The sequence below is a fragment of the Balaenoptera physalus genome (assembly GCF_965194825.1).
Source record: "Balaenoptera physalus genome assembly, chromosome: 14".
Classification (NCBI taxonomy): Eukaryota; Metazoa; Chordata; class Mammalia; order Artiodactyla; family Balaenopteridae; genus Balaenoptera; species Balaenoptera physalus.
In genome coordinates, this window is record NC_138893.1 from 71,041,783 (window position 1) to 71,069,607 (window position 27,825).

Below are 27,825 nucleotides of genomic sequence, written 5' to 3' on the forward strand. Positions count from 1 at the left end.
AACACGGTCCCGCACGGCTCCAGAGTGTCCTCCCTCGCGTGAGGTCCAGCCTCACAGACAGAGATGCTCTCTACTCGCCATCTCCATTTGAATCAGTGAACACTTGGACCAACCACATGGGGGCTGGGTAGGGAAGGCTGTCTCATCAGTGATCCTTACCGCCCCCAGCCCGGCCAGACGCTCATGCCCCAAAGAGGTCGCCCTGCAGCCAGTCACTGCCAGACAACTAGGCATGTCCTCTTCTTGAGCTGGAGGAGATGCTGAGTGAGATGCTGCCATGTTTGACTCTGGAGGAGGGGAGAGGGACCCTAAGGCCTGGGAGGCTGAGGTTGGTGGGTTCAGAAGGGCTGGGTGAGGTTAGCAGTGCTCCCCTGAGAACAGCACTGGGAGGCAAGGTGGTGGAGCAGAGAGAGCAGGGTGGCCGAGCTTCCGTTCTTGGAGGTGAGAACTTGGTCAAGGTCAGATGACTCCCTGCGGAGGAGCCTCCCTCCTGCCGAGCTCCCGCCAAGACGGATGAGATGATGCATAGGAAGGGAAGCACCCTCTTCCACGTCCCAGGGCCGTTCCTCGGGTCCCGGGTCCTCTGCAACAGGGTGCAGAGCCCAATGCTTCCACAGCCGTCCTGGGGGCCCCTTTGCTCTGGCACACCCACCTCCAGACAGCAGCTTTCAGTTACAGTGGAAGCAGGTGGGCGGGGGGGACTGCAGGTGGGGCTGGCTCCACACTTCAGCAGCCACCTTGCCAGCTGGCCTGTGGCCCCTGTGGGCCTCCGCTCAGGCGCAGCTCCCGGACGTGCCCTGCAGAAAAAGATGGTGCGGAAGAGGTCAACGTGAGCTCCGAACGTCAGCAGGAGCAGGGAGGCCACATTTCCCACCAGAGGCTCTGAGCTCACGTGGACCCTGTCCTCTCCCTCCAGGGCGCATCATTCCCAGCAGCCAGGAGGCCTGACAGAGGAAGGGACAGCTCAAGGACCGGCCACACCTTGCTAGGGGCCGGGTTGGGGAGAGCAGGAGGGAAAAGGTGATCGCGGGCACATTCCTTAACTTCACTGAGGCTGTTTCCTCATCTGAAAATAAAGACAATTACAGCTGTTTCATACCGATTGTGTGTTAATGAGAATTAAATAGAATACATGTGTAAAGCTGGCAGGTCAGGCCACCCTCCCCTTCCCACCAGGGCCCTACTTGGGGGCACATCCTTTACTCTCTGCAGAGTACAGTTCGAAGGACCTCAAGGGACAGATAAGAGAGGGGGTTTCCTTCCCCGCACCGCCCTGCCCCTGAATTACTGGGAAGAAAACCCCCCTCTCCAGGCTGAAGGCTGCCCCCTGCTGAGGGGACCGTGAGCCCTGAGGTTCTCTAAGGTGGGAGGCTGAGGCATCGACTTCTTACTTGGGGAAGCACTGCATTTCCTGGAGGGGGAGGAGGGATGATGCCCTGGATGACATTATCTTACCTTAACTGTCTTAATCCTTCGCTGTGGAGAACAGGAACCTGCCAAATTAAGCCACTAAACTGTAGGACTCTGATTAAGGCATCTAACTGCCTTGGGCCTTCCTTTCCATTCACACAAATTTAGGGTAATGAGGACTAGATAGTAAGAATGCACCATACACTGTCATACAGAGTGAAGTAAGTCAGAAAGAGAAAAACAAATATCGTATATTAACGCATGTATGTGGAACCTAGAAAAATGGTACAGATGAACCGGGTTGCAGGGCAGAAGTTGAGACACAGATGTAGAGAACAAACGTATGGACACCAAGGGGGGAAAACTGCGATGGGGTGGGGATGGTGGTGTGCTGAATTGGGCGATTGGGATTGACATGTATAAAGTGATGTGTATAAAATTGATGACTGATTAAAAAAAAAAAAAAGAATAAAAAAAAAAAAGAATAAAAAAAAAAAAAGAATAAAAAAAAAAAAAGAATGCACCATATGGCCAAGTGCAATGTTTAGCACATTATGAATAGGTGTGGTGTAGACAAACACAAAACGTGGGCACTCCCCTGTGTAACTAGCAAATCCCCCTGGCTGGAGGGTGAAGGTGGAGGCCATGGGAACTGGAAAGAGGGATTAAATGTGACTGCAGGACTTTCAGGATGTTTGCACATGTAGTTGAAAGCAAACTATACTGTAAAAGGGATTACTGCAAAGTATATGTGGTCTACACCAGAGGAAGCAGAAGTTGCTTTTTTAACAGTACTTATGTTTTCTTTTTTTACTTATAAAATTATACCTACACATGGAAATAAAATTCAGTTTATAAGAACATAAAAAGTAGTTTCCCTTTGCCCATGATCATTCTCCCCTCTGCCCAAATAATCACTAAAAGCGATTGCTTTTAGATCTTCTGATGGTTACCATTACAACTTTAAGACTTCTACTTTAGGATTAATTTTAGATGGTACCTTTAGACCTGCAGACATGAAAAATAAGAAAATTAGCATGCTTACTCTATTTTCTTCTTCCTCTCCCACACTCCTTCCTGATTTGTAATTATATTTTTATTTTATTCCTCCAAATGTTGCCTTCTCAGCTTTGTTCATTGTATTTTTATAATTCTTTCTAGTAATTGCCTTTCTGACTTTAAACAGGGTATTTACTTTTCTATGTACTAAATTAAGACAGTATTTGCTACTCTGCAAGACAAGGATACTGGCTTAGTTTATTCTTCCTTATTCTCTCCTCCACCTATCTTTGTTTCTTATATTATTGTTTTCCTGTCATTGTGGTTTAAAATGTTTGTGTTAGTTAACTAAAAGTCTCTTCCTTGCTTTGTCAATATGTTGACTCTAAAAACTAGAAAACAAATAAACAACATTGATGATATGGTGGTTTCAATCATAATATTCACTGTAGAACCAAGAAACATGATTGACTCAGAGAGAGGAAAAATACTCCTGTGTCATTAAACTTTCAAGTTAAATTATATGTTATATAAACTTATCAATAAACAAATCATATTTAAAACAAAGGTAGTAAGTACTTAACATCAACTCATTTTGTTACATTTTGCTCTTGTGCTGTTGAGGTCACCAGTACTTAATGCATCTGTGTGGTAGACAAGCCCTATAATGGTGCCCTGATGCACAGCTCCCAACTCTGCATTTAGTGATGTCATGCCAGTACTTTAAAATTGACCATGGTGGGAGAATTTACACCATGGAAACTGGAAAATGCTACAAACAAGTGCTTAAATTATTGTTTTGTTGACTAGACTTAAGTAGTGGAGAAAGTGTTATTAATGCAGATTAAATTTAAATTGTGCTGGGTCTCTACCCATCACGTTGTGAATAGCACCAAAAAAATTGAGGAAATATTTTTCCAGTGTCTGAAAATGATTATCCAATTCAGCAAAGTCACTCAGAACACTGACAGTGGGGTAAAGTTCTCACATACATAGTGCTAAAGCTGAAAATTGTTTCAGTTTAAGGAATATAATCTGTATGAGGGTGAGAAATAGTTTAACAGTAGATTACATATTAGATTTAATGACTATAAATTATTGGGTAAAGCCTTGTGGATTAGGATGCAACTCCATTTGTCAAATCATGGCTAAATTGAGACTATATAGGTTAGCTACAGAGTCAAGAGTTTGGCAAAAATTAATGAAAGTATTATATAAGAATCAATTGGCTATATGGAATTTGCAACAGAAAATTGTATGTTTTTCTTATTATTTGTGAATTATGTGCTACACATACTTTACATCAGTAGAATTTATAATAAACTTAGGCAGATGGATAGATGGATGCATTTTTTGAGAACCGACTGTTAAGCATTTACCAGCACACCACTGTCTCAGAGGCTTGCTGATCCTACCATTACATCACATAAGAAACTAGGAGGAAATGGAGAGAAACGCCTCCTCCTCCCATGCTCCAGGGCCAGTGTGGTCCCAGGGGCTATAGGACTCATTAGAAGGACAGCCAGGGCTCTTCATGAAGGACAGGGGGAAAAGCTGGGAAACAGCAGTGCTAACAGGGCGGGTCACGCCTCTCTGAGCCTTCACCTACACATCTCTAAAAAAGGGCATCCCTGCCCCTCAGCCTCTTGGGGCATCTGTGAGGATGTGCAGGCACAGTGGCAGTGCTTGCTCCTGAAGACAGGTGTCCCCATCCCCACCATCAATTACCAATAGAACCTGTGGCCCAAACAACCCGTGGTCACCCACTGCCAGCCTCCCCCAGAGACCCTGGGAAGCTGCCAGCACCAGAGCCATTGCAGAGACTGGCCTGATTCTGAAGTATGGGGAAGAGGCGGAGAGGCAGGCCACTTCTGCTTTCTGCTCACACCCACTGAGGTACCAGCCCAGAGAGCACATTTGAATTCTCAAACCTCAGCCACAGGTTCACTTCAAGTTCTGAGGAAACACTGACAGGCAGTTTCATTACAGCTCATTATGGCTGGGTCCTCTGCAGAAGCACCTCTCTGTGCTTCTAGAGAGACGTGAAATGTGGGAATGATTGCTCCAAACATGGGTGGATGTGACTATGACCCACAGAGATTGCCCTTTCCTTCCAGACATTCCTTTCAGAAAACCCCAAACTTAAAGTATTTTATTTACCCTTCTGTGAATCTATCCTAAGGAAATGACCCACTATTCAGAAAAGGCTTGTTTCATATTGGCCTCAAATCTTTTTTAAAATAATGGAATGATGGGGGGACATAAATGCAAAAGCAAATCTTTGTGTGAAAATGCACACTCTGCATGTTGGAAATAATGTGAAATGTTCAATTTCAGAAGACTTTAAAATAACCTATTATACAGTCATTAATATGCCATTTCAGATGTTATTTTTAACACCATGAAGAAATGCTTGATTTATAATGTTCAGTTAAAACACAGATTAGCAGCATCATGGCTGTGAGCACCTGCTCTGGGATCAGAGCACCTGGATTTGAGTCCTGCCTCTGTCCCTCGTTAGCTGCCTTGGGCAACTAACTTCACTTCAGTTCTTTAAGCCTCAACTTTCTCACCGGTACAAGGGACCCTAGCAATACCCTTCTTCGTGGGTGGTTGTGAGGACAACAATGGGGATTCACAGCACCTGGCACATGGTAAGTCTTTGACATTATCTATAATCAGCATCGTTATTGCATCGATGGCAAAATCCACCCACATAAGATACTAGAGGGAAACATCACAGAGTGCCCCTAGTAGTTATTGCTGGATGAAGCAACAGGAAGAGACATCTTTTCCAGGTTCCTGCCTTTCTGGGATAGAATTCTTTCTCCTCCCCTGCCCCCTGCAACGCCCTACACTTGCCCCCCTGCTCATCCGTTCTGCAAATCACTGTTAGAGTTGCCTCCTTGCTTTTCCAGTCTGTGAGCTCTTGAGTCAGGAACTCTTTCTTATTCATTCTGTAGCCCCTGCTGCAAGCACAGAACCTGGCAAACAGTAGGTGCTCAATCAAACATTTAATTGTCAAATTTCTCCAAGTTTTATAGAAGAGTGTCTCAGATATCTACTGGTGTATGACAAAATATAATGGCTTAAAATAACAGCTGTGTATTGTGTCTCACGATTCTGTGGGACAGGAAGCAGGCAGGGCTCAGCTGGGCAGTTCTTCTGTCCCACTTAGTGTGGGCTGGGAGCCGCCACCTGCATTCACTTGGGGGCTGGGAGGGGCTGGAATATCCAAGAAGCTTTATTCACACGACTGGTGTCTCAGTGCTCCTGGCAGCCTCTCTTTTCCCACATGGTCTCTCATCACTCGTTGGACTTTTAACACATGCCTTTAACAACAGAGCAGCTGACTTCCTGGGAGAGGAAGTGAAGCTGACAGGCTGCTTAGGGGCTACGTGCAGAAATGTCTCAGCATCACGTCCCACCTCTTGATGGGAGAAGGGGAATTATATTCACTAATTATCAAATATGTTTTGCCTTTTGATCTTTAGAGAAATCTTTAAAAGTATGATAAATAATATATATTAGCAAAGTTTTAACATCCTAAGAAGACCTTTCTATGTGCATACATAATAGATTAGGAATGTATATAGTTGCTCTTAGTGAGTATTCACTATTTTGTATTCTATGTTTTAAACTTTTTATTTTGAAATGATAACAGATTCCCAGGAAGTTGCAAAAATGATCCAGAGAGGTCCCACATGCCCTTTCCCTAGTTTCCCCCAATGACTACATCTCAAGTAAATATAGTGCAGTATCAAAACCAGGAAACTGATGTTTGTACAATGGATATCATTCTATGATGTTTTATCACATGTGTTGATTTCTGTAACCACCAAGATACAGAATTATTTCATCACACCCACCTCCTGCCCTCTTGATTTCCCTAACCCCTGGCAACCACTAAACTGCTTTCCATGTACACAATCTTGTCATTTTGAGAATGTTATATAAATAGAGTCATATAGTATATGACCTTTTGAGATTGGCTTTTTTCTCTCAGCATAATGCCCTTGAGATCCTTCTATGTTGTTGTGTGTATCAGTTGTTCTTCCTTTTTTATTGCTGAGTAGGATTCCATGGCCTGCATGGACCACAGTTTAACTATTTGCCTGTTTACCTTGAATGTTTTCTGTTTGGAGCTATTACAAATATAGCTGTTTAGGGAGCCTCTCTTCATGCATTCTCACTCCATGGGTTTGGTTGGAGCTGATCTCACCTCTTGGCAGTGGATGAACACGTGACCAAGGCCCATTAGATAAAATTATTCTCTGCCCTGAACACAGTGATGCATGCAGGACCGTGCGTGTAGCCCACAGTGGTCCAGCCAGAGCTCATCTCTGGTGATTTGCTGGAACCACTAGGTTTATATCCCTATAGCCAAATATGCTATATTGATAAATACACTCAGTCCTTCTGGGCCTCAGCTATTAAATAAGGACTTTTAAAATCCCTATGTTAACAGGTTAGTATGTATTTGTTCATTCAACAAACTGAAAGTGTTTATTGAGAGACTATGTGTGGAGAATTTCAAAAAGGGGGAGAAGCAGATGCAAAGGGCTTGGGGCAGAAAAGGAGTTTAGTGGCCAGTACACCCAGAGCATAATGCTGGCAAGGTGTGTGGGGAGTGGAGGGTGTGGGGACAAGTGGGAGAAACAGGCAAGGACCCCTCTGGGGGGCCCTTCTAAGATCTGGAGGGGAGTTTGGACTTGAGACTTGCATGATGGGAAGCATGTTAATGGTAAAATATTTTTCCAATTTACTTTTTACTGCTGTGTGAAGAACAGCCTGGGGATAACAGGGCATGTGTGGAAGCCAGTGAGGAAGTTCCTATATAAGGACAGACAAGAAATGGTGGTGGCCTGGGACTTCCCTGGCTGTCCAGTGGTTAAGACTCTGCACTGCCACTGCACGGGGCGTGGGTTTGATCCCTGGTCTGGAAACTAAGATCCCACATGCCACACGGCGCAACCAAAAAAAAAGAAAAAAGAAAAAAAGAAATGGTGGTGGCCTGCCTAGGGGGATAATGGTGGGGTTGGAGAGAAAAGGATGGATTTGCATGTACCTTGGAAGTAGAAGTAATTGTAAGGCTTACTCATGGAGTGGGTCAGAATGACCTCTAGGTTTTCCACTAAGGTTGTGAATTTGTCAAATTCTCCTCATTACGTCATAGGTTTGTGTTTGCTTGTTTTCTAACTTTCAAGCTTTATTGTTAGGTGTTTATAGATTCAAGACCTTCGCATCTCTGTGAATTGTTCCTTTTATCATCTTATATTGACAGTCTTTATCCTCAATAAAACCTTTTCCTTAATCTGTCAATGTCTTATATTAATATTACTACAAAGTTCTTTTAGCTATTCTTTGGCTGGTGTATCATTTTCAATTCATTTATTTTCAATATTTCTCTGTTCTTGTGTTTTAGGTATATCTCGGCATACAGCTATAATCTTTTTAAAATCAAACAAGTGTCTCTACCTTTTAATATGTAAGCTTAATCTGTTTACATTTACTATGATTACTGATAGATTTATACATATTTTTTACCTTCTTCTTTGGGGTTTCCATTTGCCATGATTTTCCTTTTAAGTTTTTTTCTCCCTTTCTTCCTCCTGCTGAATTTATTAAATAGTTTTGTTTTTGTTTTGTTTTTTTGTCTTTATCTCCCTCTACTGGTTTGGAAGTTATACATTCTACCTCTGTTCTTTACTTGTTACTCTTAAAATTTTAGCATGCATACTTGACTTTAAAATGTCTAGTGCTGCATTGTGCAATACAGTAGGGCTACTAGCCTCCTGTGGCTATTGAGCGCTTGAAATGGGATCAACCAATCAATTAAATTTTTATTTTAATTAATTTAAATTTTAATTTAAAAATTGATACACAGTACAGTTATTGAAAAGCTTTTACAGATGTTTGGAGCAATCTGGATAGGTGAATCATCTCTTTCAACTCTAAATTTTATGAAATCTAAATATAGATGAACTATTTCCAATGGAAATTTAGCATCCAAATTGAGATGCACTATAAATGTAAACTACACACCAGATTTTGGAAGACTTAGTATAAAAAGAATATAAAATCTTTCAATAATAATATTTATATTGATTACATGTTGAAATTATAAAACTTTGCATATATTGCATTAAATAAAATATATTATGAAACTAATTTTTTAGTTTCTTTCTGCCTCTTTCTTGAAGGTGGCTGCTAGAAAAGTTTTAATTACATGTGTGGCCGACGGTATATCTGTATTGGACAGTGCTCATCTAGAGCTAAAGCCCCAGGTACCCAGGAGTCGGAATGCTCTGATTCTCCCCACTCTTGTTGCACATGTTACTGTGTTCAGTATTGGCTATTGTGTCATATGTGATTTTAGTTCCACCCTGTTCTTCACACCCCACCTTAATTCATTACGCTCGTTTCTTTTATACGTAATGATGAGTTAGACTTCCCAACATGTTTGCTGATTTCTTCATCCACCTGTATACCTGGCATCCCATGCTTTCTTCACAAATCAGCTCTCCTCACCCAGCTTCCAGGGGCCACACTGCCCACTGCATTGTTTTTCTCAGTGTCACCAGTGATACCGAGGACCTAGACCCTGGGCAGAGACCCACCTGCCACAGGTGCCAGGGTCTCGTGCCTCTGTTGGAGCACAGCTGTTCCTCCTCTATCCGGTGGGAGCCATGAAAGGCTGGGGCAAGCCTGAGCTGCAGGCGGGATAGGGGCCTCCAGGCCAGCGCTCTGCTCTGCTGCCACACCCTGCTGGCCTCTCTGCTCGCCACACACACTTGCCTCTGACTCGAGTGGGGTCCGGGATGGGGAGCATCTTGTCCATTCCTCTTAATTCCCTCCCAGAAAGTACATCTGATTTTCCCAGCCATACCCTCTTGGGGAGACAAGGGACCTTAATGCCCCAGCTAGGAGGGCCCCACCTGACCAGAGGTATGGCAAAAGCATCTTCCTCTCTCATAAGGTCTTGGGGACCATTCTCCAGTGCCCATGTCACCACTCACATACACATCCCAGCTCAGTAGACCCAGGGCCTGGACGAGGGTGAGGCACTCACTGCCTCCTTAAAGTTTGCACCTTAGATGCCTCACTTGCCTTACCCTAGTCCCAGCCCTGAACCCCCCAGAAGTATGTGTTTCCCTTGTGTGCTATGCAGGTGACTCCCCTGAGCCCCCTGAGGCCGATACCTCCTGTCCTCCGGGGAAGGGCCTCCTCAGACTGGCGGCCATGCGCAGCTGGAAAACCCAGTAATGCCGGAAGCAGTGTGCTGAGAGCGCCATCTTGTGGCCATAGTTGCCAATTACAGTCAGGATTGCTCAGTACCCATTTATAATTAGTTCTGTGCTTCTTCTACTCAATAATGGGAAGCCTCTTCAAAAGAAGGGCGAAACAACCCCTGGGCTCCAGCATCAACTTCAATACACTCATAAAACAATATGTAGCCTTCCTATGCTTATAACTTATAACAACTAGAAAAACAAAACAACTTTGCTAGGTAAAAACAAAATATCCCCTAGGAACTCTTAATTAAATCTGATTTACAGTGTGGTTCTGGCTGAATTTGTGACTGCTGGGGTTCAATGGCTCACTGAACAGAGGCCTCCAGAGGTTTTTGTGTGGCCACCCTGATTTCTGGGGGCTTCCAAACCTTCAGAGCCCCTATACAGAACCCTAATTTCATGGAAGCCATTTAGCTCAATGATGGTGACTGATTCCTGGTGAGGGTTGTGGGTCCCCACCCAGACACCTGGGAGGCCCCAGAAAACTCTCCCAAGAGGCAGCCACAATCTGGCTGCTGGCTCCCCCAGGGACCCACTTCACCAGGGCCCAGCGTGCTAAACATTAAAGAGACAGACACGTTCTGTGTCACTTGCTGCCAATTTGATTTTAATACAAATGCAAACTCAGGCATTAAAATCACCTGGGAGTGTTTGATTATCAGATTGTAATCCCACCTTCTAAAAAGGGCTTACTTTTTAATTTATTGTGTTAAATTAAAATGCAGAATTTATTAAACTGTGCGGGAAACCCATTTTAAGAACCGAACCCTGCCCTAATTAATGCTGCCGCCGCTGATGGAGGAATATGCAGGAAATGAGCCCTTCCTGGATCCCTGTTAAGTGCTGGTGCATCGTGGCTGTGAGGACCAGCGGGAAGCACTTAGCAGAGTTCTCTGCATGACTTACTTCCCTTAATCCTCACAACAGACCCTGGGGTCAGCTGTATTATTATCCTTATTTTACAGATTGGGAATGGGGTACAGAGAGAAAGTGTAACTTACTCAGTGACCCAGCTAAGAAGTGTCCATGGCAGGACTCAAATTCAACTTTGCTTGACTCCAGCGCGCTCGTTCTTTCCACACCAGCTCCACTGCCTCCCCCGGCAGGGCTGAACAGAGAGTTAGCCCTCCGCGGTGCAAGCACAGAGAAGGCCTAGTCTGCTGCTTTCCAGCTGAGTCCCTGATAGGAAGGTCCAAGAGCAGGACATTACACTTTGCTCCTCAGGACCCCTGAGCTCTGGCCTTGCAGCAGGATGTATACCTCCTTACCTGTGCCAGCAACTCCTCTCCACCATGGCCCACCCTGCCCCACTCTCAGCAGTCTCCAAGGACTGGCGAGAGGTTATCACAGTGCTTAGGATGGGCGATCACCCGCCTCTGCCATCGTCACCTTCCCGAGGCTGAACCTCCACCCCAGGCCCCACTCTGCCCAGATGCCGAGTCAGGCTTCCAAGGCTACCCGTCCATGGCCAGCTCCCCACCTGCCTTGGTCAGGGAGGACCACAGTGAGATGCCACTCTGAGTCCAGGTGAGGGGGAGGCCGGTGCACTCTCGGAGAAGGGGGCTCTTTGCCCGCCAGAGCCCAACTGGGAGGCAGGTTACTGAGGGCCATCTGCCTGCTTCCCTCCTTGGCCTCGTCTTTCAAAACCTTTTGAATCAGCTGGCCTTGGTTTCAAATCTCAGCGATGTAATCTGTCACCTTGGGAAGTGGACTGAACCTTTCTGACCTGCTTCCCAGTCCCCAGAGTGGGGAGATTTGGGTGATGCCGTAACTTTGGGAAGTGGCTCAGCTCCTCCCTCTGCAACCTGAGGGCTCCTCCCCTGCTAATGACTTCTCCAGCCCCAACTTCCTCCTCGTACTCCAGACAGGACTGCATCAGCTGCGCAGAATTCAGCTGCTCGGAGGAAGACCGTATAGGAAGCCCCAGGAATCCCGTACAACCTGCGAGAGCCGCGCATGGCCCCAAGAAAGGTGAGGCTACAGATGAGGGTGGGGCGAGTTGACGTTTGCGGGTCCAGAGGCAGGGAAGGATGCAGAGATGGGGTTGCGAGGGAGGGGTCCAGGGGCGTGGGAGGCAGTGCCGCTGGTGCCCACCAGGGGGCGCTGTGTACCAAGTCAAACCCCAGGCCAGAGACCGAGAGCCGCCCTGTCACAGCCCTTCCTGGCGGAGGTCAGCCTCACCCGTGGAACATTTCCTGAGGCGAGATTGCTGCAGCCTCTTAGCAGGCCAGGGACGGCCATCAACGCACCATCCCCAGAGGCCCCGAGGAGCCAGGGAGCCTGGATCTGACTGATGATGTTCGGCCTGGGCAGCTTCCTCCTTGTCCTGCCCTCCTCCCTTTCCCGCTGGTCACATGGGGGCCGGGGGCAGGGCCAAGGCCATGGCAGGGCCTCCGGGGTGAGAAGAGGGGGCAGGGAGCCCGGGCGCTTCCTCCAGGCAGTGTCTTGAAGAGGGAGCCCCGGGCAGGCTCTGGGCAGCGGAAACGGAGGTGTCCGGCTCCCCCGTACCAGGTGAGCAGACCCCTGGCGGGGCAACACGCAGGCAGCTTTCCTGGAAGCCTGGGCCTCCCCCTGCCTGCCGGGCCCAGATGCCCACTCGGTGATGGGGTGCTCTTTACCCCGTGCTCACACACGCTGGCAGCGGGGCGCCCTGTGGGAGATGAATGAGGAAGCATAGGGTGAACACCTAGGCCGGTCCAGGACAACAGGGTCCGTCTGTCTAAGTTTGAAGAATGCGGTGGCAGTGACTGCCAGAGCAATCTGGGTTTGAATCACACCCCCCATCTTCACCATGTTAAACTGTGTGACTTGGGATGACTCACAATTCCACTGAAATAGTCACCTCCGGGTGCTGTCAGGTTAATGTGCTTGGTCTACAGTCAGTGCCTACTAAGTGCTAGCTGTCATTAGTAATAATGCCTGTGGGTGGGGTGATGCCCAGGTACAGGGCACACTGGCCTGAGTTCAGGAAGACCTGGTGTTCCCCGCACCCACCCCCATGGTGAGCCCGTTTGCTGTGTGGCCGGTACCAACCAGAGCTGCTCCTGGCTGAGTCATCCCCCAGCTTGCTCTCCAAGACTGCCCTTCACGGTACTGCCTGGCAGGCCTGGGAGCTGTGCCCCTACTGTGCTGAGCTAAGCTGGGCTGTGGCCTGCACTGGAGCACAGCTGCTGAGAAAGGTAGGTGAGGGGCAGGCAAGGGCTGGGGTAGGTGATTGGAGAGCGGTTCTCCTCCCCCTCTGCCCTGAGGTCGCTCTCCCCCAGCTGGAGAGCAGAACCCACCGTACCTGCCCTTCCACCCATGTTTTCCCCAAAGCAGATGCCCACGCCCCAGGGCCTTGTCATCCTGCTGCAGGCTGAGGTCAGTGAAGGTCAGTCCTCCAACCAGAGCCCTGCCGGTATAATCATGCCTCCCACACTCACACTCATACACATATATACTCCCCCCATGATGCAGGTGGGCAGTGAGGGGCAGGGACTTGCCCAGGGCATGTGGCACAGACAGGACAGAGGCCCCGCTCACTGTCTCCCAGGGAGGCCTCTATTGTGTAATGGCAGAGCTGAGATTGGGTAGCCAGGAGAAGGGTAGGGATTGGGGAGGAAAGGAAGGGCAATCAACACATCCAAGGGGAAGAACTAACATTGTTACTCACACACACACACACCTGGGGATCAGTGTCATTTATCTTACCCTTAGAGCAACCTGCAGTGGGCATTGTATTTTTCGAGCCCCTCCCCCCTCCCCTTGATCACAGTACCCTGACATCTATTTTTAGCATCTACATCTATCCTGTACCAGCACAGGTGCTTTGTGGAAGCCAACTCCACCCAGCTCCTGGGATGAGACCAGGTTGCTTTAGGCAATCAACTCATCTTATTCCCCAACCATCAGGATTGTTTCAGGGGTGGATTGTTTGCCCAATCAAGGCCGTGAGGGAAGAGCTGTTTGGAGAAATAGAGAGGGAAAGCTTCCCAGCGCTTCTGAGAGAGACTCTGGGAGATATGTTTTTCTTACCTCTAGACATGCAGGAGGAAGTATTAGCTCCTGAAGCTGGTGTTCAGCATTTTTTTCCCTCATCAATAATCTTTTTATTGCTTACATGCTGAAATTATAGTATTTTGAATGTTTTAGCTTAAATAAAATATCCAAATTATTTTCTCCCATTACTTTTTATGTTTTTTAATGTGGCTACTAAAAAATTTTAAATTATATCTATGGCTCAGATTTGTGGTTCAGATTATACTTCTATTGAGTAGCACTGTTTTAGAAGCTTAATAATTTTAGCTCTTATGTTTAGGTCTATGCTTCATTTCATGTTAGTCTTTGTGCATGGTGTTCATTCTTTTCCTTGTGTCTCTTTGTTACAACGTCATTTATGGAAAAGACTATCCTTTCCCCACTGAATTACCTTGACACCTTTTTTTTTTTAATTGAAGTATAGTTGATTTACAATGTTGTGTTAATATATATATATATCTTCAGATTCTTTTCCATTATAGGTTAATACAAGATATTGAATATAGTTCCCTGTGTTATACAGTAGGACCTTGTTGTTTATCTATTTTATATATAGTAGTGTGAATCTGTTAATCCTAAATTCCTAATCTATCCCTCCCCTCACCCTTTCCCCTTTGGTAACCATAAGTTTGTTTTCTATGTCTGTGAGTCTGTTTCTGTTTTGTATGTAAGTTCATTTGTATCATTTTTTTTAGATTCCACATATAAGTGAGATCATATATTTATCTTTCTCTGTCAGACTTCACTTAGTATGATAATCTCTAGGTCCATCCGTGTTGCTACAAATGGCGTTATTTCATTCTTTTTATGACTAATAGTCCATCATATATATATATATATACACAGACGCACATATAATGTATATACACACACATATATATATATGCCACGTCTTCTTTATCCATTGATCTGTCGATGGACATTTACATTGCTCTCATGTCTAGGCTATTGTAAGCCATGCTACAGTGACCATTGGGGTGCATATACCCTTTCGAAGCATGGCTTTCTCCAGATAACATGCCCAGGAGTGGGATTGCTGGATCATATGCTACTCTATTTTTAGTTTTTTAAGGAACCTCCATACTGTTCTCCATAGTGACTGTTTACATTCCCAACAACAGTGTAGGAGGGTTCCCTTTTCTCCATACCCTCTCCAGCATTTATTATTTATAGACTTTTTGATAATTCTGACCAGTGTAAGGTGATACCTCACTGTAGTTCTGATTTGCATTTCTCTAATAATCAGCGATGTTGAGCACCTTTTCACGTGCCTCTTGGCCATCTGTATGTCTTCTTTGGAGAAATGTCTATTTAGGTCCTCTGCCCATATTTTGATTGGGTTGTTTGTTTTTTTGATATTGAGCCATATGAGCTGTTTGTATATTTTGGAAATTAATCCTTTGTCGGTCACATCATTTGCAAATATTTTCCCCCAGTCTGTAGGTTGTCTTTTTGTTTTGTTTATTGTTTCCTTTGCTGTGCAAAAGCTTTTAAGTTTCATTAGGTCCCAAATGTTTATTTTTACTTTTATTTCCATTACTCTAGGAGATGGATCCAAAAAAATATTGCTCAATTTATGTCAAAGATTGTTCTATGTTTTCCTCTAAGAGTTTTATAGTATCCGCACTTACATTTAGGTCTTTAATCCATTTTGAGTTTATTTTTGTTTATGGTGTTAAAGAATGTTCTAATTTCATTCTTTTACATGTAGCAGTCCAGTTTTCCCAGCATCACTTATTGAAGAGACTCTCTTATCTCCACTGTATATTCTTGCCTCCTTTGTTGAAGATTAATTGACTGTAGGTGTGTGGGATTATTTCTGGGCTCTCTATTCTGTTCCATTGATCCATATGTCTGTTTTTGTGCCAATACCATGCTGTTTTGATTACTGTAGCTTTGTAATATTGTCTGAAGTCTGGGAGGGTTATGCTTCCAACTCTGTTCTTTTTCCTCAGAATTGCTTTGGCAATTCTGGGTATTTTGTGGTTCCATATAAATTTTAGGATTATTTGTTCTAGTTCTGTGAAAAGTGTCACGGATAATTTGATAGGGATTGCATTAAATCTGTAGATTGCTATGAGTAGTATGGCCATTTTAACAATATTAATTCTTCCAATCCAAGAGAATGGAATATCTTTCCATTTCTTTGAATCATCTTCAGTTTCTTTTATCAATGTTTTATAGTTCTCGGCATATAAGTGTTTCATCTCCTTGGTCAGGTTTATTCCTAAGTATTTTTTTATGCAATTTTGAAAGGGATTTTTTTTTTTTTTACTTTCTCTTTCTGTATTTCATTGTTAGTGTAAAGAAATGCAACAGATTTCTGTATGTTAATCTTGATCCTGCTACTTTGCTAAATTTATTTATCAATTCTAGTTGTTTTTGTGGGGAGTCTTTAGGGTTTTCTATATATCATATCATGTTATCTGCGTATAATGACAATTTTACCTCTTCTCTTCCAATTTGGATACCTTTTGTTTCTTTTTCTTGTTTGATTGCTGTGGATAGGACCTCCAATACTATGTTGAATAGAAGTGGTGAGAGTGGGCATCCTTGTCTTGTTCCAGATTTTAGCAGGAAGGCTTTCAGCTTTTCACTGTTGAGTATTATGTTGGCTGTGGCTTTGTCATAAATAGCTTTTATTATGTTGAGATATGTTCCCTCTATACCCTCTTTGGTGAGAGTATTTTTATCATTAATGGATGTTGAATTTTATCAAATGCTTTTTCTGCATCTATTGAGATGATCATGTGGTTTTTGTCTTTTCTTTTGTTGATGTGGTGTATCACATTGATTGATTTGCATATGTTGAATCATCCTTGTGACCCTAGGTTGAATCCAACTTGATCATGATGTATGATCCTTTTTATGAGTTTTTAGATGTGGTTTACTAGTATTTTGTTGAGGATTTCTTGCATCTAGATTCATCAAAGATATTGGCCTGGGGGCTTCCCTGGTGGCGCAGTGGTTGAGAATCTGCCTGCCAATGCAGGGGACACGGGTTCGAGCCCTGGTCTGGGAAGATCCCACATGCCGCGGAGCAACTAGGCCCGTGAGCCACAACTACTGAGCCTGTGCGTCTGGAGCCTGTGCTCCGCAACAAGAGAGGCCGCGATAGTGAGAGGCCCGCGCATCGCGATGAAGAGTGGCCCCCGCTTGCCGCAACTAGAGAAAGCCCTTGCACAGAAACGAAGACCCAACACAGCCATAAATAAATAAATAAATAAATTAAAAAAAAAAAAAAAAGATATTGGCCTGTAGTTTTCTGTTTTTGTAGCATCTTTGTCTGGTTTTGGTGTCAGGGTGATGGTGGCTTCATGGAATGACTTTGGGAGTGTTCCCTCCTCTTCCATCTTTTGGAATAGTTTGAGAAGGATCAGTATAAGTTCCTCTTTGTATGTTTGGTGGAATTCCCCAGTGAAGCCATCCAGTTCTGGACTTTTATTTGCAGGGAGTTTTTTTGTTACAGATTCTATTTCACTTCTAGTGATCAGTCTGTTCAAATCATCTATTTCTTCTTGATTCAGTTTTGGTGGGCTGTATGTTTCTAGAAACTTGTACATTTCTTCTAGGTTGTCCAATTTGTTGGCATATTATTGTTCATAATATTCTCTTTTTTTTCCTGCAGTATTGGTTGCTCTTTCTCCTCTTTAATTTCTTATTTTGTTTGTTTGGGTCCTCTCTCTTCTCTTCTTGGTGAGCTTGCCTAGAGGTTTGTCTATTTTGTTTATCCTTTCAAAAAAATGGTTCTTGGTTTTATTGATTTTTTTTCTATTCTTTTTTTTTTAATCTCTGTTTTATTTATTTCCTCTCTGACCTTTATTATTTCCTTCTTCTGCTGACTTTAGGTTTTGTTTGTTCTTTTACTCTAATTCTTTTAGGTGATAGGTTATGTTGTTTATTTGAGATTTTTCTTATTTTTTGAGGAAGGCCTGTATCACTATAAACTTTCCTCTTAGTACTGTTTTTGCTGCATCCCATAGATTTTGTATGGTTGTGTTTTCATTGTCATTTTTCTCAAGGTATTTTTTAATTTCCTCTTTGATTTCATCAGTTACCATTGGTTTTTTTTTTTTTTTAAATTTTTATTCATTCATTTATTTTTGGCTGTGCTGGGTCTCCGCTTCTGTGCGAGGGCCTTCCCCAGTTGCGGCAAGTGGGGTCCACTCTTCATCGCGGTGCGCGGGCCTCTCACCATCGCGGCCTCTCTCGTTGCGGAGCACAGGCTCCAGACGCGCAAGCTCAGTAATTGTGGCTCACGGGCCTAGTCGCTCCGCGGCATGTGGGATCCTCCCAGACCAGGGCTCGAACCCGTGTCCCCTGCACTGGCAGGCAGACTCTCAACCATTGCGCCACCAGGGAAGCCCTACCATTGGTTTTTTAGTAGCATGTTGTTTTGTCTCCAGGTAATTGTTTTTTTTTTGTCCTTTCTCTTTATGTGGTTGATTTCTAGTTTCATGCCATTATGGTCAGAAAAGATGCTTGAAATAATTTCTATCCTCTTAAATTTGTTAAGGCTTGTTTTGTGTCCTAGTATGTGGTCCATCCTAGAGAATGTTCCATGTGCACTTGAAAGTGTATTCTGCTTTTTTTGGATGTAATGTCCCAAAAATATCAATTAAGTCTAACTATTCTAGTGTGTCATTTAGGATCTCTGTTGCCTTATTGATTTTCTGTCTGGAAGATCTGTCCATTGATGTCAGTGGGGTGTTAAAGTCTCCTACTATTATTGTATTCCTATCAGTTTCTCCATTTATTTCTGTTAGTATTTGTTTGATGTATTTGGGTACTCCTATTGGGTACATATATGTTAATGAGTATAATATCCTCTTCTTGTATTGATTCTTTTATCATTATATAGTGTCCTTCTTTGTGTTTCTTTATGGCCTTTGTTTTAAAGTCTGTTTTGTCTGGTATGAGTATTACTACCCCTGCTTTCTTTTCATTTCCATTTGCATGAAATATCTTTTTCCATCCCCTCACTTTCAATGTATGTGTGTCCTTTGCCCTAAGGTAGGTCTCTTGTAGGCAGCATATTGTAGGCACTTGTGTTATTATCCAATCTGCTACTCTGTGTCTTTTGATTGGAGCATTTAGTCCATCAACATTTAAGGTAATTATTGATAGGTATGTATTTATTGCCATTTTGAACCTTGTTTTCCCGTTGATTCCTTTGTTTCTTTGTTTCTTTATCTTTTTGTTTTTCCTTTTGTGGTTTGATGGTTGTCTTTTGTATCATGCTTTTCTCTTCTTTTTGGTTTTTGTGAATCAATTGTATGTTTCTGAGTTGTGGTGACCCTGGTTTTCAGGTATGTTAAGCCATTACTATAGCTACTTGGTTTTTTTTTTTTTCACACACACACACTGTATTTTATTTTTTCAAGAGATAAGTAGACTGACACCAAGCATTGTACATGGATGACCACATCAAAAGCAACAATGATTGCAATTACCAAACATGAAACACACTCATACTATGTCATAATATTGACATTCAGTCCAGTAATCCTCCACTGTAACAGCTGCTTTACTTTGCAGTGAAAATTGATTTGTATATTCTTTGCCTCTGAGTCCTTGTGGGATTTTTTTTTTTAATTCTGACAGAAAGTCACAAAAATTATACTCATCCTCATCAGTTCACTCAGTCCCATGTAATTAATTCTTTTTTTCATCTTGATCTTTTGTTAGCACTTTTATGAGTTCATCAGTTTTTCATTAGAGTTCTGAAAATGCTTATTCATTCAGTTCAGCAGTACAGTCAGTTACCAGAAACCTGTACTTCTCAGAGTCTTTTCCATGAATTTCTTGAAGATGAAAGCCTCTTATAGGAACATATTTGCAAAAGCATCAGAGTACACCCAGAACTGTCTGTAAATGACAAAAGACTTAAAAATGACCACTGTTAAAGATTTGATGAAAGATCATAATAATGCAGTTGACAAGAAAATTAGTTATTTCTGAGATATACATTTTAAAGTAATAACTAGGATTATTACTTATAACATTATACCAGAACATATAAGATTTTTAGAAATTTCATGTAATGTCTGAAACATTTATATTAACATATTTCCATACATATTTCCATACAAATACAAATATAAGATTTTTAGAAATTTCATGTAATGTCTGAAACATTTATATTAACATATTTCCATACAAATAACCCAATGAAAGTTTAGTATTAGTTGTTTTGATTGTTTGTTTGTTTTTTTATACTGCAGGTTCTTATTAGGCATCAATTTTATACACATCAGTGTATACATGTCAATCCCAATCGCCCAATTCAGCACACCACCATCCCCACCCCACCGCAGTTTTCCCCCCTTGGTGTCCATATGTCCATTCTCTACATCTGTGTCTCAACTTCTGCCCTGCAAACTGGCTCATCTGTACCATTTTTCTAGGTTCCACATACATGCATTAATATACGATATTTGTTTTTCTCTTTCTTACTTCACTCTGTATGACGGTCTATAGATCCATCCACTTCTCAACAAATGACTCAATTTCGTTCCTTTTTATGGCTGAGTAATATTCCATTGTATATATGTACCACAACTTCTTTATCCATTCGTCTGTCCATGGGCATTTAGGTTGCTTCCATGACCTGGCTATTGTAAATAGTGCTGCAATGAACATTCGGATGCATGTGTCTTTCTGAATTACGGTTTTCTCTGGGTATATGCCCAGTAGTGGGATTGCTGGGTCATATGGTAATTCTATTTTTAGTTTTTTAAGGAACCTCCATATTGTTCTCCATAGTGGCTGTATCAATTTACATTCCCACCAACAGTGCAAGAGGGTTCCCTTTTCTCCACACCCTCTCCAGCATTTGTTGTTTGTTGATTTTCTGATGATGCCCATTCTAACAGGAGTGAGGTGATACCTCATTGTAGTTTTGATTTGCATTTCTCTAATAATTAGTGATGTTGAGCATCTTTTCATGTGCTTCGTGGCCGCCTGTATGTCTTCTTTGGAGAAATGTCTATTTAGGTCTTCTGCCCATTTTTGGATTGGGGTGTTTGTTTCTTTAATATTGAGCTGAATGAGCTGTTTATATATTTTGGAGATTAATCCTTTGTCCATTGATTCGTTTGCAAATATTTTCTCCCATTCTGAGGGTTGTCTTTTCGTCTTGTTTATGGTTTCCTTTGCTGTGCAAAAGCTTTGAAGTTTCATTAGGTCCCATTTGTTTATTTTTGTTTTTATTTCCATTACTCTAGGAGGTGGATCAAAAAAGATCTTGCTGTGATTTATGTCAAAGAGTGTTCTTCCTATGTTTTCCTCTAAGAGTTTTATAGTGTCCAGTCTTATATTTAGGTCTCTAATCCATTTTGAGTTTATTTTTGTGTATGGTGTTAGGGAGTATTCTAATTTCATTCTTTTACATGTAGCTATCCAGTTTTCCCAGCACCACTTATTGAAGAGACTGTCTTTTCTCCATTGTATATCTTTGCTTCCTTTGTCATAGATTAGTTGACCATAGGTGCGTGGGTTAATCTCTGGGCTTTCTATCTTGTTCCATTGATCTATGTTTCTGTTTTTGTGCCAGTACCATATTGTCTTGATTACTGTAGCTTTGTAGTATAGTCTGAAGTCAGGGAGTCTGATTCCTCCAGCTCCATTTTTTTTGCCTCAAGACTGCTTTGGCTATTCGGGGTCTTTTGTGTCTCCATACAAATTTTAAGATGATTTGTTCTAGCTCCGTAAAAAATGCCATTGGTAATTTGATAGGGATTGCATTGAATCTGTAGATTGCTTTGGGTAGTATACTCATTTTCACAATGTTGATTCTTCCAATCCAAGAACATGGTATATCTCTCCATCTGTTGGTATCATCTTTAATTTCTTTCATCAGTGTCTTATAGTTTTCTGCATACAGGTCTTTTGTCTCCCTAGGTAGGTTTATGCCTAGGTATTTTATTCTTTTTGTTGCAATGGTAAATGGGAGTGTTTCCGTAATTTCTCTTTCAGATTTTTCATCATTAGTGTATAGGAATGCAAGAGATTTCTGTGCATTAATTTTGTATCCTGCAACTTTACCATATTCATTAATTAGCTCTAGCAGTTTTCTGGTGGCAGTTTTAGGATTCTCTATGTATAGTATCATGTCATCCGCAAACAGTGACAGTTTTACTTCTTCTTTTCCAATTTGTATTCCTTTTATTTCTTTTTCTTCTCTGATTGCCGTGGCTAGGACTTCCAGAACTATGTTGAATAATAGTGGTGAGAGTGGACATCCTTGTCTCGTTCCTGATCTTAGAGGAAATGCTTTCAGTTTTTCACCATTGAGAATGATGTTTGCTGTGGGTTTGTCATATATGGCCTTTATTATGTTGAGGTAGGTTCCCTCTATGCCCACTTTCTGGAGAGTTTTTATCATAAATGGGTGTTGAATTTTGTCAAAAGCTTTTTCTGCATCTATTGAGATGATCATATGGTTTTTCTTCTTCAATTTGTTAATATGGTGTATCACATTGATTGATTTGCGTATATTGAAGAATCCTTGCATCCCTGGGATAAATCCCACTTGATCGTGGTGTATGATCCTTTTAATGTGTTGTTGGACTCTGTTTGCTAGTATTTTGTTGAGGATTTTTGCATCTATGTTCATCAGTGATATTGGCCTGTAATGTTCTTTTTTTTGTAGTGTCTTTGTCTGGTTTTGGTATCAGGGTGATGGTGGCCTCATAGAATGAGTTTGGGAGTGTTCCTTCCTCTGCAGTGTTTTGGAAGAGTTTGAGAAGGATAGGTGTTAGCTCTTCTCTAAATGTTTGATAGAATTCACCTGTGAACCCATCTGGTCCTGGACTTTTTGTTTGTTGGAAGATTTTTAATCACAGTTTCAATTTCATTACTTGTGATTGGTCTGTTCATATTTTCTGTTTCTTCCTGGTTCAGTCTTGGAAGGTTATACCTTTCTAAAAATTTGTCCATTTCTTCCAGGTTGTCCATTTTATTGGCATAAAGTTGCTTGTAGTAGTCTCTTAGGATGCTTTGTATTTCTGCAGTGTCTGTTGTAACTTCTCCTTTTTCATTTCTGATTTTATTGATTTGAGTCCTCTCCCTCTTTTTCTTGATGAGTCTGGCTAATGGCTTATCAATTTTGTTTATCTTCTCAAAGAACCAACTTTTAGTTTTATTGATCTTTGCTATTGTTTTCTTTGTTTCTATTTCATTTATTTCTGCTCTGATCTTTATGATTTCTTTCCTTCTGCTAACTTTGGGTTTTGTTTGTTCTTCTTTCTCTAGTTTCTTTAGGTGTAAGGTTAGATTGTTTATTTGAGATTTTTCTTGTTTCTTTAGGTAGGCTTGTATAGCTATAAACTTCCCTCTTAGAACTGCTTTCGCTGCATCCCATAGGTTTTGGGTCGTCGTGTTTTCATTGTCATTTGTCTCTAGGTATTTTTTGATTTCCTCTTTGATTTCTTCAGTGATCTCTTGGTTATTTAGTAACGTATTGTTTAGCCTCCATGTGTTTGTCTTTTTTACGTTTTTTTCCCTGTAATTCATTTCTAATCTCATAGCATTGTGGTCAGAAAAGATGCTTGATATGATTTCAATTTTCTTAAATTTACTGAGGCTTGATTTGTGACCCAAGATGTGATCTATCCTGGAGAATGTTCCGTGCGCACTTGAGAAGAACGTGTAATCTGCTGTTTTTGGATGGAATGTCCTATATATATCAATTAAATCTATCTGGTCTATTGTGTCATTTAAAGCTTCTGTTTCCTTATTTATTTTCATTTTGGATGCTCTGTCCATTGGTGTAAGTGAGGTGTTAAAGTCCCCCACTATGATTGTGTTACTGTCAATTTCCTCTTTTATAGCTGTTAGCAGTTGCCTTATGTATTGAGGTGCTCCTATGTTGGGTGCATATATATTTATAATTGTTATATCTTCTTCTTGGATTGATCCCTTGATCATTATGTAGTGTCCTTCCTTGTCTCTTGTAACATTCTTTATTTTAAAGTCTATTTTATCTGATATGAGTATAGCTACTCCAGCTTTCTTTTGATTTCCATTTGCATGGAATATCTTTTTCCATCCCCTCACTTTCAGTCTGTATGTGTCCCTAGGTCTAAAGTGGGTCTCTTGTAGACAGCATATATATGGGTCTTGTTTTTGTATCCATTCAGCCAGTCTATGTCTTTTGGTTGGGGCATTTAATCCATTCACGTTTAAGGTAATTATCGATATGTATGTTCCTATGACCATTTTCTTAATTGTTTTGGGTTTGTTTTTGTAGGTCCTTTACTTCTCTTGTGTTTCCCACTTAGAGAAGTTCCTTTAGCATTTGTTGTAGAGCTGCTTTGGTGGTGCTGAATTCTCTTAGCTTTTGCTTGTCTGTAAAGCTTTTGATTTCTCCATCAAATCTAAATGAGATCCTTGCCGGGTAGAGTAATCTTGGTTGTAGGTTCTTCCCTTTCATCACTTTAAGTATATCATGCCACTCCCTTCTGGCTTGCAGAGTTTCTGCTGAGAAATCAGCTGTTAACCTTATGGGAGTTCCCTTGTATGTTATTTGTCGTTTTTCCCTTGCTGCTTTCAATAATTTTTCTTTGTGTTTAATGTTTGCCACTTTGATTACTATGTGTCTCGGCGTGTTTCTCCTTGGGTTTATCCTGTATGGGACTCTCTGCTCTTCCTAGACTTGGGTGGCTATTTCCTTTCCCATGTTAGGGAAGTTTTCGACTATAATCTCTTCAAATATTTTCTCTGGTCCTTTCTCTCTCTCTTCACCTTCTGGGACCCCTATAATGCGAATGTTGTTGCGTTTAATGTTGTTCCAGAGGTCTCTTAAGCTGTCTTCATTTCTTTTCATTCTTTTTTCTTTAGTCTGTTCCGCAGCAGTGAATTCCACCATTCTGTCTTCCAGGTCACTTATCCGTTCTTCTGCCTCAGTTATTCTGCTATTGATTCCTTCTAGTGTAGTTTTCATTTCAGTTATTGTATTGGTCATCTCTGTTTGTTTGTTCTTTAATTCTTCTAGGACTTTGTTAATCATTTCTTGCATCTTCTCAATCTTTGCCTCCATTCTTATTCCGAGGTCCTGGATCATCTTCACTATCATTATTCTGAATTCTTTTCCTGGAAGGTTGCCTATCTCCACTTCATTTAGTTGTTTTTCTGGGGTTTTTTCTTGTTCCTTCATCTGGTACATAGCCCTCTGCCTTTTCATCTTGTCTATCTTTCTGTAACTGTGGTTTTTGGTCCACAGGCTGCAGGATTGTAGTTTCTCTTGCTTCTGCTGTCTGCCCTCTGGTGGTTGAGGCTATCTAAGAGGCTTGATAGGAGGCTCTGGTGGTGGGTAGAGCTGACTGTTGCTGTGGCGGTCAGAGCTCAGTAAAACTTTAATCCACTTGACTGTTGATGGGTGGGGCTGGGTTCCCTCCCTGTTGGTTGTTTTGCCTGAGGCAACCCAACACTGGAGCCTACCTGGGCTCTTTGGTGGGGTTAATGGTAGACTCTGGGAGGGCTCACGCCGAGGAGCACTTCCCAGAACCTCCGCTGCCAGAGTCCTTGTCCCCACAGTGAGACAGAGCCACCCCCCGCCTCTGCAGGAGACCCCCCAACACCAGCAGGTAGGTCTGGTTCAGTCTCCCCCAGGGTCACTGCTCCTTCCCCTGGGTCCTGATGCGCACACTACTTTGTGTGTGCCCTCCAAGAGTGGGGTCTGTGTTTCCCCCAGCCCTGTCGAAGTCCTGAAGTCAATTCCCACTAGGCTTCAAAGTCTGATTCTCTAGGAATTCCTCCTCGCGTTGCCGGACCCCCAGGTTGGGAAGCCTGACGTGGGGCTCAGAACCTTCACTCCAGTGGGTGGACTTCTGTGGTATAAGTGTTCGCCAGTCTGTGAGTCACCCACACAGCAGTTATGGGATTAGATTTTACTCTGATTGCACCCCTCCTACCGTCTCACTGTGGCCTCTCCTCTGTCCTTGGACGTGGGGTATCCTCCTTGGTGAAGTCCAGGGTCTTCCTGTCAATGATTGTCCAGCAGAGAGCTGTGATTCTGGTGCTCTCACAAGAGGGAGTGAGAGCACGTCCTTCTACTCCACCATCTTGGTTAATCCCCCTAGCTACTTGGTTTACACTGGTGTTTATATAAGCTCTAACACTTTCTACAAAAATCCTACATTTTCTTACTCCCCTCCCCTACATTTTATGATTTTGAAGTCCTGTTTTACATCTTCATGTTATCCTTTTGCTGTTCATTATAGTTATAATTGCTTTCACAAAATTTTTTGATTTTTTTAAATCTGTGCACTTGTTTACTTAAGTGATCTACAATCCTTTTATATATTTGCTTTTCCTATTGTGATTTTCTCTTTCCTATAGGTTCTTGTTTCTTTTCTATTTAAAGAAGACCTTTCAATATTTCTTTTAGAACAGGTTTAGTATTGCTGTATTCTTTTAGTTTTTACTTGTCTGAGAAATAATTTCTTCTTCTATTCTAAATGATAATCTTGCTGGGTAGAGTATCCTACATTGCAGGTTTTTCCCTTTCAGGACTTTGAATATATCTTGTCACTCCCTTCTGGCTTGCAATGTTTCTGTAGAGCAATCAGCTTATAGCCTTGTCAGGGTTCCCTTGTAACTAACTCTTTGTTTTTCTCTTGCTGCCTTTAGAATCCTCTCTTTATCTTTAACTTTTGCCATTTTAATTATAATATGTCTTGGTATAGGTCTGTTTGGGGTCATCTTGTTCGGGACCCTCTGTGCTTCCTGTACCTGGATATCTGTTTCCTTATTTAGGTTTGGGAATTTTTCAGCTATAATTTCTTCAAATACATTTTTGATCCCCTTTTCTCTTTCTTCTTCTTCTGGGATCCCTATTATGCATAGATTGGCATGCTTTATATTATCCCATAGGTTTCATATATTGCTTTCATTTTTTAAAACTGTCTTTCTGTCTGCTGTTCTGATTGGGTGATTCCATTATTCTGTCTTCCAGATCACTCATTCATTCTTCTGCATTATTTAGTTTACTATTTATTGCCTTTAGCTTGGTTTTCTTCTTGGCAATTGAGTTTTCTAATTTTGACTGGCTCCTCTTTATAGCTCCTAGTTCCTTGTTACAGTGATCTGCATTTCTATTGATAGCCTTTCTTAATCCCTTCAATATTTTTATTACCTCCTTTTTGAACTCAGGGTCTAGCAGACTGGAGAGGTCTGTTTCATTGTTTGTTTTTTTCAGGAGAATTCTCTTATTCTTTTAATTGGGAGCGGTTCCTCTGCTTCTTCATTTTACTTCTATTTCTCTGACTCTGAATTTAGGAGAAACAGTTATCTACTGTGGTCTTGAAGGGCTGTTTTTATGTGGGAGTGTCCCTGCATAGCCTGCGTGAGTCTAATGTTTTTGGTGCGAGGGCTTTTTGGTATGGTTGCCTGCCATGTCTTTCCTTAGGGTGTGCTGGCCATTATCCCCTTGATAGGGGATGTGATTGGTGTTGTGGTGACCAGAGCCTGAACTGGATGTTGAGCAGGGCCTCCTCTTTGCTCTGTGGTTGTCACAGCCCTGTTGGGGCAGGGTCTGCTCCCCAGTTGTTGGCGTAGAAGCCCCCAGATCTGATTCTAAGCTTCAGTGTGAGGTAGGTGGGACTGGAGCGCTCCTGCTGGGGGCGGAGCCACTGAGTATTCCTCCACAGGAGATGTCCACTGTGACATATGCTCTGTGATGTCACCTGTCACCCATTGTGTGTGCTCACAAAGTACACTGCTGTTGGCACTGCCCTCAGCCTCACTTCAGCCGTGAGAACACAGGCAATCAGCCCGGATGTCCCTCAGGCGCTGTGCTGACAAAGCCGTTGGCACAGATCCACCAGCACCCACCGTAGTCATGCACCCAGACCCTCCATGGGAGTGCTGGGAATCAGCCTCTGAGTGTGTGTACCCAGAAAACCCACCACTGCTGATGTCAGACCCAGCCCAGCCAGGGGAGCACCAGTAATCCTCTTGGATGTCCTGCAGGTGCTGCACTCACATGTCGCCACCTAAATCTTGCAGCTGCAGGGAATCAGCTCAGATTTCAGCCCCGCTTTCCAAGTTGTACACCCATGGGGAATTGGCTCCGATTTCAGCCCCACCTCCACATGTGGGC

The 27,825-nt window shown here is 42.5% G+C and overlaps 1 protein-coding gene across 2 annotated transcripts in view; it reads left to right on the forward strand.

The window, feature by feature from the left end:
* Positions 1–12,019: 12,019 nt before the first annotated feature.
* The window catches only part of ARHGAP22 (Rho GTPase activating protein 22), a 213,636-nt gene continuing 197,830 nt past the window's right edge, over positions 12,020–27,825 (forward strand). Inside the window, exon 1 of one of the 2 annotated variants that reach the window (XM_082425455.1) lies at positions 12,020–12,215. The gene's annotated coding sequence lies outside the window, so the exon portion shown is untranslated. The remainder of the gene's footprint in view (positions 12,216–27,825) is intronic. The other variant, XM_082425457.1, reaches the window with a different exon arrangement.